This window comes from Cucurbita pepo, chromosome 9 (assembly GCF_057944985.1).
Source record: "Cucurbita pepo subsp. pepo isolate OVF chromosome 9, ASM5794498v1, whole genome shotgun sequence".
Lineage (NCBI taxonomy): Eukaryota > Viridiplantae > Streptophyta > Magnoliopsida > Cucurbitales > Cucurbitaceae > Cucurbita > Cucurbita pepo.
The window spans coordinates 5,541,163-5,557,018 of record NC_141806.1 but is presented as its reverse complement, the minus strand read 5'-3'; the positions used below and the strand labels follow the sequence as shown (position 1 = coordinate 5,557,018).

The following is a 15,856-nucleotide window of genomic DNA, read 5'->3' as shown; positions in this document are numbered from 1 at the left end:
GAACAAAGAAGGACTCATCCCTTATTCCTTATATAAGGGGTGTCAATCATTCCTTATTCCTTATATAAGGGGTGTCATTCCTTATTCCTTATATAAGGGGTGTTAATATGTCGGAGTGGTCAAGGAGACAGACTTTAAATCTGTTGGGCTATGCATGCCATGTTCGAATCGACGAATTTTTTAGCTTTATTGTGAAATCACACATCGGTTGAATAAGGAACGAATAATTCTTTATATAAGGGTGTCAATATGTCCGAGTGGTTAAGGAGACAGACTCGAAATCTGTTGGGCTATGCCTGCGCAGGTTTGAATACTGCTGTTGACGAGTTTTATTGTGAAATCATACATCCGTTGAACAAGAAACGAATCATTCTTTATATAAGGGTGTCAATATGTTCGAGTAGTTAAGGAGACACCCTCAAAATCTGTTGGGCTGTGCACTTTTATTGAAATGTGAATAAGGAATGAATCATTCTTTATATAAGGGTGTCAATATGTCCACTCCTGTGCCTGCGCAGGTTCAAATCCGAACCTGCTGTTGATGAATTGTGAACAACGAATGAATCATTCTTTAAATAAGGGTGTCAATATGTCCACTCCTATGCCTGCGCAGGTTCAAATCAGAACCTTCTGTTGATGAATTGTGAACAACGTGTCAATATGTCCACTCCTATGCCTGCGCAGGTTCAAATCCGAACTTGCTGTTGATGAATTGTGAACGACGAATGAATCATTCTTTAAATAAGGGTGTCAATATGTTCGAGTGGTTAAGGAAACAGACTCGAAATCTGTTGGGTTGTGCACTTCTATTGAAATCTAAACATGGAACGAATCATTCTTTATATAAGGTGTCCGGTTTGATATCTCACATCAGCTGAACAAGGAAAGAATCATTCTTTATATAAGGGCGTCAGTATGTCCGAGTGGTTAAGGAGATAGACTTGAAATCTGTTGGGCTTAGCTTGCGCAGTTTCGAATCCTGCTATTCTCGAATTCTTAGTAATCCGAGTAGTTATTCTTTTACTGACAAATTCAATAAGGAACAAATCATTCTTCATATAAGGTCCGAGTGGTTAAGGAGACAGACTTGAAATCTGTTGGTCTATGCCTGTGTAGGTTTGAATCCTATTGTTGACGAGTTTTTAGTAGTCCGAGTGGTTAAGGAGATAAACTCGAAACTTGAAATCTGTTGGTCTATGCCTGTGTAGGTGGTCTATGCCTGTGTAGGTTTGAATCCTATTGTTGACGAGTTTTTAGTAGTCCGAGTGGTTAAGGAGATAAACTCGAAATCATCTGTGGGCTATGCGCACAGTTACAATCTTGTTGTGGGTTGGGTGGGTTATGAACTCTACTCGAGGTGGAACAAGGACCAGAATGTCATACTTGAGGTCTATTATTTGTATTTTTTGCTTTTGAGTTATATTAACATGGCTGATTTGTAACTAAAAGCTAAGGAGATAAATGTTTTTTGTTTTTGTGTCAGATCCTAGATTAACATTTAAGTGAATGTTATTAAAAATTAGAAAACAAATGTGGCTCTAACCCCAAAACTCTGCCACTTTCAGATGGTTACAAATTTTGGGTAATTACTTCATCAAACTCCATTTCACTTTCAAATGGTTTGTGTTATTTTTAAGAACATATCTAATTCGAAAATAAAAAATAAGTAAAACTAATATTTTTTAGAATTAAAAACCAAATGTGACTACTATGATTCAAGCCTAGCTCAACGTGAAATTCTCACCACTAGTTTGCAACTAGTTTGATATTTAGCCCATCATTGATCAAAATCTAGTCTTTTGGGGCATACCTATCAACTCTTAAGCATAAAAACTAACAAACCCTTTATCGTTTCCTACATAGTAACTAGACATGATCGTATCATCTCATAACTCATTGGCATTATTCGGAGGGTTGGGTGGGTTCTAAACTCTACTCGAGGTGGAACAAGGACCATAGTACATCGTTATGAATGTCATACTTGAGGTTTATTGTTTGTATTTTTTGCTTTTGAGTTATACTAACATGGTTGATTTGTAGCTAAAAGCTAAGGATATAAATGTTTTTGTATGAGATCCTAGATTTAACATTTATGTGAATGTTATTGAAAATTAGAAAACAAATGTGGCTCTCACCGCAAAAACTCTGCCACTTTGATATCCACCCAAGGCTCAGGCCACGATTAAAGAATAAAGAAAAATAACTTTGATATCCACCCAAGGCTCACGCCACGATTAAAGAATAAAGAAAAATATATATGGCTGCTGCTGGGATTCGAGCCCAGGTTCTCCACAATTGCAACGTGGAATTCTCACCACTAAACTACAACCACCTTGTTTTCTAAGACCATCATTCATCGTAAACAAGCCCCAAAGGGCTCATTTATCCATGTTGAGGTTATAAAGTTAAGCTTAAACTAGTAAACCCTTTATCATTTCATACATAGTAACATGATCGTATTATCTGGTAACCCACTGACGTGTAATTTTTAAGAAACCATTGCAAAAAAAAAAAAAAAAAAAAAAAAAAAAAAAAATAGTTCTTTTTGCTCAATTCACTTTCAATTGTTGGGATTAGAGGAGGGTTGGATCCACTATGACTTAAAGAGGTTGATGTTGTGACATGACTGTGACTTGTAGGAGGTTGATGCGTGACTCAGAGAAGGAGATAATATGAAGGTGACTAAGAGGATGTGACATGTCGATTACTTAGAGAATGCTTGGGGGGAGGGCAGAGAAGAAAGAAGAAAGAAAGAAAGAAAAAAAAAAAGAGTCGGCCGGCGAGCGGCGTAAGGCGGCGACAGGCGCCGGACACGCGTCGACCATCAGCTGGAGGACTGGCGCCTTCCCGCGCGCGTGACCACGCACGCCCAGCGCGTGAGCGCGCGTGGGACAGCCAATTTGGCCCGGTTGCTTTCTGTTTGGCCGATTTTTGTCCCGGTTCCAGTTTTAATACTATTTTTACGTGAATAGGGACCTAATTTAAAGAAATCAGTATTTTTGGACACCTCACGGGCAAAAAAAAAACACTAGAAAAAGGGCACGCGTCAACCAAGTAAGTCACCACCTGGCATTTAGGAAGAAATACTTGTAGGATTCGATTGGATTGCATGTATGCTAGTAGTTTTGCTTCAGATTAGCTCTCCATGTAAATTATTGGTCAGATTAACTGTTATGACTGTATTGGGTGAATTACATGAGTGTTGCTGTATGCTTTATGCTTCCGCTGTATGTATGCATGCATTTAATTTATGTTGGAATTGTGTATTCCGTGTTCCTGGTGCTTGATGGACGAATTCGCCCCATTGAGCGCAAACTTCGTGCTCTAGGTGCTTGATGGAGGTCATCGCCCCGTTGAGCCGGTATGCCTAGTTTGCGGAAATTATATAGTATGATGTGAGAAGACGATTGCATGCACACTCTATTAATTGCTATGGCCCATTTCTATGATAAGCTTAGGGAATTATTGTTAGGAGCGATATGTCGCTCCAGCTAGATTTAATTTTCCCCTAGGAACTTAGCGGTTTGCTAGCGTGAGAACGGTATCTATAGCTTCGTGGGAGGACAAAGGGTCCCTGATCAGTCCTTACTGCTCTTAGCCATTTCGCTTGGGAAATGTGTCCCCACGTCGTACAGCCCATTATCTACATTGGAACGGGTTGGGTCGCGCCCCCCATAGGGGGACTATATAGGCGTAGGGGTATTCAGCACACCCCTAGGCTAGGTACCACGTACTCCCAGATAGCCATGTAGAGGTAGCGCCTCATAGAGAAATACCGACCGTATTAGCTTGGCGTAAGAAACCTTTAAGCGTTTAATGAAAGGACGACAAACCGGTGAAACCCAAGGGGCAAGCCCCAAGGGACTAAGATTAGAACCAGATGTCCTAGAACCGAAGTAGGAAACCGTGGGAATTCTGTTAAACTAAGATGCGAAGAGAGCCTACAAGTAGGTGGCTTACTGAGTATAATTTTTATACTCATTCCTTTCTACTTTTTTTGTCAGGTGCCGGTCGAGGTGGAGGAGCTTCGAGAGCTGTGCGGTCACAGAGGGGTCGTTCCGGAGCGTCAGTCCCTTTTCGGTCTTTTAAAGTCTTTTGCGAATTCCTTTTAGATTTGTATTTTATTTCCTTTATGTAAACTTAAATCCTCTTTTGAAATATTTTAATTTTATTTGATTTTCATCTTTTTATTTCACTCTTCTTTTTATTTCTTTTTCTTTTTGTTTGTTTTCGATTTCATCTTTTTAATCACAATTCGATTTTTTGAAGCCTCGAAAATCGGGTCGTAACAGATTGGTATCAGAGCAGTCGGGTTTTAGATTCTGTAGACTTTTTCTAGGATAGAGAGTCGTACACCTCTGTGACTGAGAGTCGTACATCTTTTTAGTCACGATTCGGCTTTGATGTTTGTCTTGGGAAAGTGGTATCTATGATTTCGCTTTAGTGTGTTTAATAGTGAATGTTCACTCTATTACTGTCGATGTTGGATTTGAGTTATTGTGAGGAGGCCGAGAGGGTTCACGTTATAACTTACTGGCCTTAGGAAGACAAAGGGGTGACTTCGCAAAGTGCGTGACGTCCAACCCATAGAAATGTATATCAGACCTTCTAAGGTCTAGCAAGAGATGGTATACCTATGGCTCAGCCTCCCATGACCATAATTCTAGATGTCAAGCATGCCTTCTTTTTTACCACACTGTAGGCCTAGACAATATAGAATATGCCTTAGGGCAGTCCACATAGTAGACCCAGACAAAGTTCTTACAGACAAAGGTAACCATTATAGGAGTTATGCACCCCTCAAACAACCCAATTTCATAAGTGAGTTTGGTTAAGTTGGGGGTCGAGAAATAAGATTCACCAACATTGAGAGTGAAGCTATGGAGGACATGGCTTCAAGGTCGGTTGGAATCTTCGCGAGCTAAGTTTCAGTTATGGACTTCCAAAAGCATGATGTACGCTTAATGCCACTCAAGAGATATGGAGTGCAGGATATTCCTATTGATGGATCAACCAATAAAGAACAAGTCGCTTTGGACCTTGGTAGAAAGGACAAAGTCTAAATGCAGAACGTGGTTATTATAACCAAAATAATAATAATAATAATAATAATAATAATAATAATAATAATAATAATGATAATAACAATAGTAATAATAATAAAGAAAGAGTTCTAATCTATCCTTTGGTCAGGATAGGCATGCTCGCAAAGAAAAGGACGTAGAACCGTCAAGGTATTCCAGTGAACCTCGGGGTCGAGAACAACAGGAAAAGAGGTCAAGCTATGGTCACGCTATCGCCATCTGGAGAGAGAGAAAATCTAGATGTGTGTTAGTGAGAACCTACTCTCGTATAGGTCACCCAAATTACAAAGAGCAGGATTTTAGCTCCACACATAAGTGTGACGCCGTACTTGTAAAGCATGCTCAGACAGAGGTAGAACTCCTAGACAACGAGATGCTAAAGACCACCAAAAGGTAGTGAGATGGTAACTAGTAACCAAGAAAGACTAGCAGAGACATGATACATCTTAGAGTATACACTAACATAGCATCCTCAATTTCTGAGGGAGGCTAACTACCAAACAAGAGTCTTCAGAGAGTTCCCTAGAATATGGTACAAGAACTTGAAAGGTTCACGTGATCGAAAAAACCAGTAATGAGAAATCATTACGAGAGGAGACGTGACTAGCTCAGTCATAAAGATACTGCATGAGTTAGCCTAGGTGAACGCAAAGGACTCATGCAAGGATCCCTTACTGCCAAAAGAGCCCGTACGTAGCTCAAATGAGTATTAATACTCAAGCGAACTACGTGACGGGGCATCTCGTATGAGGAAAGACCTGTGTTAACCAAATGAGATGCAATTACGAGGCCATTTTTGGTGAAGCAGTAAGGACCGCAAGGGTCCCAACAAGGTCAGGATACCTCCTATGAGGATCAAAGAGAGGGACATGTTGAGGACTGCCTTCTAGAGTCATGAGGAAGGTGAGTTTACCAAGCAAGGGAAGTTACAAGATGAAATGAAGAACGCTAAAAAAAAAAAAAAAAACCAGGGTTGGAGTTAATGGTGATGTTGATGGTGTTAATATAACACATGCGGAAGCAATTTGGATCTTAGGCCTTTTTTGAACATCAATTATAGTAAATAACTAGCATGTTCATAAGTTTTAAAACTTAATGAGTTTAGATACTAACCTTTTGTAGTTCAAACTCCTTTTTCTTCATGAACCGGTTTCGAACCACCATTAGTGTCTTCTCCACTATCCTCCGGCCTTAGAATGGGATTGTGGAATCCGATGAGTGACTAAACTTGGGAGGAATTTTGTATATGCGAAGAGAGTGTTTGTGAGAGGTTTTTCTCAAGTTTTTTCACAAGTTTTTTCACCAAGAAGAAGAAGACCTTCCATGTACCATGATCACTCTATTTAAAGAGTCATGTTTGCATGTTCATGCAAATTTGAGATCACCAAATTTTGACACTTCTCCACTCAAATGTTTGGGATTATGTGGCAAGCATGCATGTTTTAGTTAACCAAATTTTGACACTCAAAATTTCACTCAAACTTGTGGGGTTTATTTGGCAAGCATGCAAGTTTGGTTAAACCAAATTTTGACACCTCAAAATTCCACTCACATGAAATTTTCCATTAAATGAAGTCAACATTTTGACTTTCTTCATTTTAATTCAACAATTAATTTGAATAATAAATTTCAAATTAAAGTAACATTAAAGGATTAATTAAACTATTTAATTAATATTTAATATTAATTCAAATGTCAATCCCAATCAATTTCGACACATAATTGATTAAGATATTTAAATCTTTTTTAAATACCTAAGATTCTCTCTTTTTGTTTAATTCATAAATAAAACAAAAATGCGGTTAAATATATCGTATATATGTACCGCATATTCCCTAATTTGAATTCGAACACTTCGAACTCACTCGTCACACTGTTATATGGTTTAGTCCGATATGAGCTAGCAGAGGGACCTAATGGACCTATAGATCATGGGCTCCAATGATCCAAGATTAACTAGTTAAACTCATTAACCTGGTTAACCAACATTCGTTAACTACTTGGACACTCCACTATAGCCTAGTAGTTGCACTCCCCTCACTATAGATATATTTCTGTCCATTTGATATAACCATGATTAGTAAGTCGATCCTTCACAGGTTGTTCGTAACTAGAGCTTGGTCAATTTACCGTTTTACCCCTAAAGTTACTTCTTGTTCCTTATGTCTCACTGAACCTCTAATGAACCATTGGTTTGTGGTCCAACCAGTAAACCGAATCCCTCTCAGGCTAATGAGAGGGTGGGGCCCCTTGTTCAAGACCTGGAGTTAGTACTTAAGGGAACTACCTCTCTTCTATCCTTAAAAGTGGGTAGGAGCGAATTCCATCTTGCACCCCACGTCCCCAGCCATTCACCCAGTCTTACCCCTAAAATAGGAGGCCTTTTGAGTCGGCGAACTAGATCCACTCTCACCCATGCAAATCTAAGGATAATTTCAAATAAACAGTTGTGCATGGTTAGCTCAGGATTAAAACCGAGTTACCTAGGTTATCGAATGAAAAGAAAATCAGTCTCAACAGTAAACGACATTATAAAGTGAGAGTGGTTTTCTTCATGGTCCGATCTTATGCAATACTCATTGCATAGAACGCCCCCACTCACATTTCTCCACATGTACAATTTAGTGATCACATTGTTTATATCATATACAAAAGTGGGCTGCATCCATAGTGTCCCCAGAATAAGGTACTCAGCCTTATCCTTATACTATAGATCATTTTGACTATATATACTTGAACTTGATCCACTCTTATGTCTCTACATATAGTTCAAGTAATCATACTATAGCCAGAGTATTCTTAGTTTATTGGATTTAGATTAATGATCGTAAAGTTCACTTTATTCAATAACAATCTTTACTGAATAAACAACAATAATAACTTTATTGAAAATAGAATATGTTTTTGTTTACGAACTATGAGTTTTAGGACATAAAACCCAACAGATATCGCTAAGATAGCATAGATGACCATGCAACCAACTTTATGAAATCGTGTCTTTGATGCCCAGAGATCTGATGAACACCTTAACAAAGTGTGGAGTCAGACTGGGGCGGAAAAACTAGGTATTCTATCTCCTCAGACGGGGTTCTACAGTGGCAAGACTGCTTGTGTGTTCCCCGAGACGAGGAAATCCTAAAAGACATTTTAGCTGAAGCCCACAATACATCTGATACGTTCCACCGAGGATGTACGAAGTTATCGGAAGAGATGCTATTGGTGGCTTCGGAATGAAGAGAGACATGGCGGGTTCCGTAAGACGATGCTGCTAGCAAGTTAAGGCATCGAGATAGGGCCCAACAAGATTGCTACAGCCCTTAAATGGGAAGTAGTGAGTGTGGGTTTTATCTCGGGTTTGCCAAAGACTAAACAGACTCGTAACATGATTTGGATAGTTGGGGTAGACCAACCAAGACAACTCACTTCATCCCAGGTGAGACCACTTATCGAGTAGATCGATGAGATAAGTTATATGTCAAAGAGGTAGTACGCCTATACGGGTACCAGTCCCTATTGGGTCAGACCAAGACGCGAAGTGTTGGTATGAAAGAGCGACCACCTTAGTAAAAGTCTCGTGGGAGTAACCACCTTAATGAAGAGGCAACCCAAGAACGTAAAGAAGACGGGAGAGGGGCATGTCCCAAACTCTTCCAAGAGACGCCAACTTTCGGGGACGAAAGTTTCTAAGGGGGGGGGGGGGGGGAGAGTTTGTAATACCCAAAGAAAGAGAAATAGAAATAGAAAAAGAAAAAAAAAAAAGGAAAATTCGAGAGAGGGGCAAATACCAACCACCTAAGGGGTCCAAATGAAACCCCATCCAGAGAAAAATAGTGAGAGAAAGGGGTAGAGAGAACCTAGAGAGAGGAGAAGGGATGAACCGCCAGAAGACTCACCGAAAACTACCGTCGGAGTCTATTCCGGTGAAGATCATGATGCAAGGAGGTGAAGATCATGATGCAGGGAGACTTTCTTGGAAGGGAAAAGAGAATGTGGGTGGCCGGAGTCCCATTTTTCATCAAAAAATCGAAAAACCCGCAAAGTAAGGATCTTGAACGTTTTCTCAGATCTACGGTTTTCCTTTGTGAATCAAGATCTGAATCTTGATATATTCATCTAGGAACAACTCGACGCATGTTCTGTGAAGAAGTTTGGCCGAGATCTCAACCTGAAGGCGGAGATCCGAGAGTCATTTGAGAACGATGAGCGAACTTCCTACGTTCTTAACACGTCCGGTAGTCAAGCAAAAATTACAAAAAAAAAAAATATGAGGACGTAGCCCATAACACGATCTAAAACTTTGCCGAAGGAATCATGTCGATCCGATTGATGGATCGAAAGATATGAAAATCGAAAAAGAGGATTGTGTTTCGGTTTTCAGAGGGCAGAGAAGAAAGAAGAAAGAAAGAAAGAAAGAAAAAAAAGAGTCGGCCGGCGAGCGGTGGACGGCGGCGTCAGGCGCCGGACACGCGTCAACAATCGACTGGAGCAACGCAGCTCCAGCGAGGCGTTGACACGTGTCACATACAAGCCGGGCCGAACCGCAACGCGAGCCGAGCCGATCGAACCGCAACGCGACTACGTGGAGGCAGGCGTGCGTGCAGCCTGCGACTGGCGCCTTCCCGCGCGCGTGACCACGCACTCACAGCGCGCTGCTGGCGCGTGAGTGCGCGTGGGATGGCCAATTTGGCCAGGTTGCTTTCTGTTTGGCCGATATTTGTCCCAGTTCCAGTTCTAATACTGTTTTTACGTGAATATGGACCTAATTTAAAGAAATCAGTATTTTTGGACACCTCACGGGCAAAGAAACGCTAGAAAAAGGGCACGCGTCAACCAAGTAAGTCACCACCCGGTATTTAGGAAGAAATACTTGTAGGATTCGATTGGATTGCATGCATGCTAGTAGTTTTCTAGGATTCGATTGGATTGCATGCATGCTAGTAGTTTTGCTTCAGATTAGCTCTCCATGTAAATTATTGGTCAGATTAACTGTTATGATTGTATTGGGTGAATTACATGAGTGTTGCTGTATGCTTTATGCTTCCGCTGTATGTATGCATGCATTTAATTTATGTTGGAATTGTGTATTCCGTGTTCCAGGTGCTTGATGGACGAATTCGCCCTATTGAGCGCGAACTTCGTGCTCTAGGTGCTTGATGGAGGTCATCGCCCCGTTGAGCCGGTATGCCTAGTTTGCGGGATTTATATAGTATGATGTTAGAAGACGATTGCATGCACACTCTATTAATTGCTAGGGCCCATTTCTATGATAAGCTTAGGGAATTATTGTTAGGAGCGATATGTCGCTCCAGCCAGATTTAATTTTCCCCTAGGAACTTAGATGTTTACCACGGCAAGAAGGTACCTCGGAGTGTTCATAGATTGCTAGCATGAGAACGGTATCTATAGCTTCGTGGGAGGACCAAGAGTCCCTGATCAGTCCTTACTGCTCTTAGCCATTTCGCATGGGAAATGTGTCCCCACGTCGTACAGCCCATTAGCTACATGGGAACGGGTTGGGTCGCGCCCCCCCATAGGGGGACTATATGGGCGTAGGGGTATTCAGCACACCCCTAGGCTAGGTACCAAGTAGTCCCAGATAGCCATGTAGAGGTAGCGCCTCATAGAGAGATACCGACCATATTAGCTTGGCGTAAGAAACCTCTAGGCCTTTAATGAAAGGACGACAAACCGGTGAAACCCAAGGGGCAAGCCCCAAGAGACTAAGATTAGAACCAGATGTCCTAGAACGAAAGTAGGAAACCGTGGGAATTCTGTTAAACTAAGATGCGAAGAGAGCCTACAAGTAGGTGGCTTACTGAGTATAATTTTTATACTCATTCCTTTCTAATTTTTTTGTCAGGTGCCGGTCGAGGTGGAGGAGCGTTCGAGAGCTGTGCGGTCACAAAAGGGGTCGTTCCGGAGCGTCAATCCCTTTACGGTCTTTTGGAGTCTTTTGCGAATTCCTTTTAGATTTGTATTTTATTTCATTTTTGTAAACATAAATCCTCTTTTGAAATATTTTAAATTTATTTGATTTTCATCTTTTTATTTCACTTTTCTTTTTATTTTCTTTTGTTTTTGTTTGTTTTCGATTTCATCTTTTTAGTCATGATTCGGTTTTTCGAAACCTCAAAAATCAGGTCGTGACAGTTAAATTGGATTACCCTACATAACAGATCTATCTTGAGATTGATAATGGAATCATGTGGGTAATCTTAGTACCCTTAAACCAACCAACCAACCATAGGTGACTATATATTACTCAAGGAAAGTTCACCCGCCAACCTCCCATGAATGATGAGTAGACAAGTACACATCATACTACCACACAAGAGAGAGAATTCTACGACGTCATGCCTCAACCCAAGTCACGAGTTTTACACTACACAGGCAAAGCAAGCTACCTTAAGTCAAAGAACAGAAGCGTTCACTCTAAAGAGACTTGTCGCTTGACATATCCACGATGCCAGGAAAGGGTGAACCTCCTGTGAACCTAAAGTGGGTTCCTGGGCAGCTTAAGTAACACTTGAAACTTCAAGACAGCCCCAGATGCCTAGATAGCAGTAGAGACTAGGCCTGAACATTCTAGAGCTCAGAGTAAAACTCGTGCATACCTGCTAGATTAAGAATGTGTTGAGACCCAACAAGTAGGATGCTTACTGATTATTTTTATACTCACCATTTCTCCATTCTTTTTTAGGTGTTCGCATGTTGTTAGATGAGGTTGAGGGGTGTTCGAGAGTTGTGCGGTCACAGAGTGGGTAATTCTGGAGAATCGATCTATCTTTATGTTTTGAGTCATTTGTACTTCAATTTGTAATTGTATCTCAAACCCATTTCTCTATGTAAAATAAATTTGAACAGCACCATCCTCTAATGAGATTCGTTTTTTATTTAATTGTGGTGTTGTTTGTCTCTATTTTGATTTAAATTCTACCTCATTTATCTTTTATTTTATTTTACTTTATCTTATACTTTCTTTTGGTCTTTGTCTTTTTATCGCCGTCGGAGTTTCGAAGCCTAAAAAATTGGGTTGTGACATTTCTCCACATAGATTAATCTTTCCTCCAACCGGAGCGGCTCCTAGTCAATCACGTGTGTATTGTTTGTTATATACTTGTGCAACATGGAACACATCATGAACTCTTGAGGGGACTGAGGGTAATGCTAATCCATATGCTACCAGTTCAATCTACTCTATTTTCTCTAATAGGCTAATAAAGTAAAGGCTAAACATGACATGATTAATGAACTATGCAACGCAACATGAATGTATGAGAATAGGATAGAAAACTACCATAAAATTTTGCGCGATTTTAAAACATTCAATAACACAACGAAAATTAATATAAAAACATATACATGTATGTGTTCAATTTGTTCCTAAAAGAAGGAACGGGACCGAGATACAAAAGATGTATATGATATAACAGACTACAGAAATAAATGGACAAGACATACTCCTTGGGTCAACACCCTTCTATGGCTACCTAGCTCTCAAGTACTTCTCGCCTCATCCAACAACATCATACACCTCGAAGAAAAACTTGTCGGAAGGATGAGTATATAAATATAACCAGTAAGCAATCTATTTGTAGGCTCTCATTGCACACTCTGCCCACTTTTAATTCGAAAATCCTTCATGAAACTTGTTAGAAAACTCATTTTAGAAGATGTACAAATTGGTTGGAGAGGAAATAGTGTATCATACCCCTCGAATTCAGAAGAAATTCGAGAAGAAAAAAAAAAGAGCTTGAATCTCGAGTTCTAGGAACTCTCAACACTTGATTCTTGTCCCGAAACATTGCCCACAACTTCTTATTTATAGATGAAGCTTGCATTGTCTTTGATCATTCTAGAGTCATACTAAATTTTAACTCCAAGTTTCTAAACTGTCTGTCGAAAATATCTACTCATATGACGGTGCTACCTACCTTTATTTTAAATATTCGTTGTTGGATCTAAGGAATCTCGAGTCTTCTTGAACATATTCAAATTTCGGCTCAATCCAATGGTTAGATCTTATAATATGAGCGATTTTGTGCAGCTTGTCAATTCTAAAATCGAATATGCTAGGAGCATTTTCATAATTATCTTTAAGTTCATACCATTTTAGTATTTTCATAATTTTTTCCTCTTCAACATTTTAAAGTTCCTCCTCCATTAAAAAATAAATAATAAAAAAATAATAAAAAATAAAAAATTCAATTCCTTCCCCCTAAATATTAAAATCCAAGAAGTTTCTTAAATGATTAGAAAATTTATTTATTTTTATTCTTTATGCTTATTATTTTATTTTTTCCAATGTTTTTGAATCCTTATGAAACCTTATTAAAGGGTTGAAAATATCTTCTTTGGGCCCTTTGAACATCCTTGGATCTCCTACTTCTTCTTTTTGATCTTTCACTTTTTATGGAGTGCCTTAACTTACTAGGATGTTACAACTACCTCGTCTTCCTCCCTCCCTTCTATTCTAACTTACTGATTGGAATCTCATCAATTTAACATCATGTCATGTTCCTCACATAGTGCTTGGTAGCCACGAACCTAGTCATAACTTAAAGTATATGACACAAAGTAAGGCGAAGCAAACACAAGAATGAAAGACCTTTCATATTCCACCAACCGTTTTCCCTTTTTCTTATGACTCCATCGTGTACAACATAGGAAGAACTTACTAAGGGTCTTTCATCAAAGAGCCATAAGCTAAGTCATCAAAAAGTTCAAAAGACAAGGCTACGACATTAAACACTTCAAGAATTTGGATGTTAATTAACTTGTTGTCAAGAGTGTTTAATCTACAACTTCCTTAGAAAAGTCTTTAAAAATAGCCTGTTTGCCTTAGAGATTGTAACCCATGTACGGTCGAGAAGTTGGGGTTCTTGGGGCTTACTTACTCTCCTATTAGTTTATCAATTGCAAAAGAATAACCAACAGTAGCTAAGCCAAAAGAGTAAAGAACATCTAGTTGTTGCTTTCGATAATCACCATTTATAAGCTGTCTTTTCTTTTCTTTCTTCTCTTGATTCTTCCATGAAATTAATATTGTGTTATTGAATCCTACGAAATTCAGCTTTTGATCTTTATTGTGAAATCTCACATCGGTTGGACAGAAAACGAATCATTCCTTATATAATTATGTCCGAGTGGTTCAGGAGGAATTCTGCTCACATTGGTTGGATAGGGAACAAATAATTCCTTATATAAGTATGTCCGAGAGGTTAAGGAGAAATTTTGCTATTGATGACTTTTTAGCTTTATCGTGAGATCCCACATTAGTGGGATAGAGAATGAATCTTTTCTTATATAAGCGTGTCAATATGTTTGTGTTGTTAAGGAGACAGACTTGAAATCTGTTGGGTTTTGCTTGGAGAGGTTCAAATCTTGTTGTGATAACTTTATTTAGTTTTATTGGGAAATCCCACATCTCGAACGAAACGACTTTTGTAACTTTGGACAGGGAACGAATCTCCGAGTGGTTGACGAGGAATTCTGCTATTGGCGATTTTTAGCTTTGTCGAGAAGGGGTGTCAATATGTCCTAGTGGTGGCGACTTTTTAGCTTTGTTGAAAAGGGGTGTCAATATGTCCGAGTGGTTAAAGAGGAATTCTGATATTCGCGACTTTTTAGCTTTATTGTGAGATCCCACATCATCAGTTGAATAGGAAATGAATCATTCGTTATATAAGGGGTGTCAACATGTCTGAGTGGTTAAGGAGATAAACTAGAAATCTATTGGGCTTTGCCCACGGAGGTTTGAATCGGGTGTCAATATGTTCGAGGGATTAAAGAGACAGCACAGGTTCGAATTCAATTGTTGAATCATTCCTTATATAAGGATAGCCTACGGGGTGTCAATATGTTTGAGTGCTTAAAGAGACAGCGCAGGTTCAAATTCTGTTGTTGAATCATTCCTTATATAAGGATAGCCTACGGGGTGTCAATATGTTTGAGTGCTTCAATCTATTGGGCTATGCTTGCCTGTTGACGAATTTTTAGCTTTATTGTGAAATCTGACATCGGTTGAACAAGGAATGAATCGTTCATATAAGGGTGTCAATATGTTCGAGTGGTTAAGGAGATAGACTCGAAATCTGTTGGGCTATGCGCGTAGGTTCGAATCCTGTTGTCAATATGTCTGAGTGGTTTCATTCCATTCTTGAGCGGTTAAGGTATTAGGGGTGTTAATGTTTTTAATTTTACTGTGAAATCACACATGGGTTGAACAAGGAACGAACCAATATGTCTGAGTTTTTAATTTTATTGTAAAATCACACATCTCTTGAACAAGGAAGGACTCATTCCTTAAGGTATCACAGGTGTCATTCCTTATATAAGGGGTGTTAATGTTTTTAATTTTATTGTGAAATCACATATCGGTTGAACAAGGAACGAACCATTCCTTATTCCTTATATAAGGGGGTGTTAATATGTCTGAGTTTTTAATTTTACTGTGAAATCACACATCGGTTAAACAAGGAACGAATCATTCCTTATTCCTTATAGAAGGGGTGTTAATATGTCCGAGTTTTTAATTTTATTGTGAAATCACACATCTCTTGAACAAGGAAGGACTCATTCCTTATTCCTTATATAAGGGGTGTCATTCCTTATTCCTTATATAACGGGTGTTAATATGTCGGAGTGGTTAAGGAGTCAGACTTTAAATCTGTTGGGCTATGCCTACCATGTTTGAATCGACGAATTTTTTAGTTTTATTGTGAAATCACACATCGGTTGAATAAGGAACGAATAATTCTTTATATAAGGGT

The 15,856-nt window shown here is 39.3% G+C and overlaps 1 non-coding gene across 1 annotated transcript; it reads left to right on the top strand.

The window, feature by feature from the left end:
* The first annotated feature begins 243 nt into the window (after window positions 1–243).
* TRNAS-CGA (transfer RNA serine (anticodon CGA)) lies at window positions 244–325 on the top strand. Its single transcript has one exon. It is a non-coding gene; the product is annotated as a tRNA-Ser (tRNA).
* Window positions 326–15,856: the final 15,531 nt, after the last annotated feature.